Source organism: Athene cunicularia (assembly GCF_003259725.1).
Source record: "Athene cunicularia isolate RWA chromosome 5 unlocalized genomic scaffold, athCun1 chr5_part1, whole genome shotgun sequence".
Lineage (NCBI taxonomy): Eukaryota > Metazoa > Chordata > Aves > Strigiformes > Strigidae > Athene > Athene cunicularia.
Genome location: NW_020799101.1, coordinates 2,905,740 through 2,906,616, shown reverse-complemented (window position 1 = coordinate 2,906,616; position 877 = coordinate 2,905,740).

Below are 877 nucleotides of genomic sequence, written 5' to 3'. Positions count from 1 at the left end.
TTCCCCCCCCCCCCCTTCTGATTTTTTCATTTTCATAGTCCATATTTACCAGCAGCAGAGCAGGAGATACACCAAGGACCTTCAGGCCTTGGCTGGATGTAGTGCCTGACCCCACAGAGACCTGCACCCCAAGGTTTTTGGCCCCCAAGCTGTTGCTGGTGCCCAGATATTCTGATCCACCCTGGTGTCTTGCTGAGCATCCCAGTGAGGGTGCTGGTACTTTGCAGTCGGTGCTGTGGGCCGGTGATCTGCTGTATTCTGCATCCATGCTCTAATACAGGGGGGTTTCTGCGGGTAGTTTCCAAGGGCTTTTTTGCCCCCGAAATTCTGGTTCTTCAGGAGGCTGGGGCCCAGCTCACCCATAATGCTTCGCACAAAGCTGTGTCTCCTGGAGCGGCTGCTCCTGCTGAGCGAGACGCAGCAACCGGCTGTCAGATGAGCACCCCGGAGCAGAGCTCCTCCTGAGCTCTGAGCTGAGCAGATGAGGTTTCCTCAGCTCTGAGCGGCCTCATTTTTTATTTCAGGTGTTGCTTTGGTGGTCAGGAGCCGCACCAGGACACACCTCGGTGCTAGTGGGCCAGCACCAGTCAGGACTCTGTGTCCTGGCTGTGCCTTGTCCCTCCTGTCTGTTCCTATCAGATTTTCTCAGGCAAAACAGGTAGTTTTGTGCTCCTATCTTGATTCACTCCTGCTACATTTATTTCATGTGATGAAAAATCTGTGTATTTGTGGCAGGAGGAAAAAAAAAAGGCCCTGTGTCACTAGTAGGAGGAGACGATAGGAGGGGATGCCTGGCCCTGTGTTATTCCTGTGTAGAGCTTGCCTTCCTCCCTTGTTTGTAGATGTCAAGCCTACATCTCCTCATGCCCATGACCCC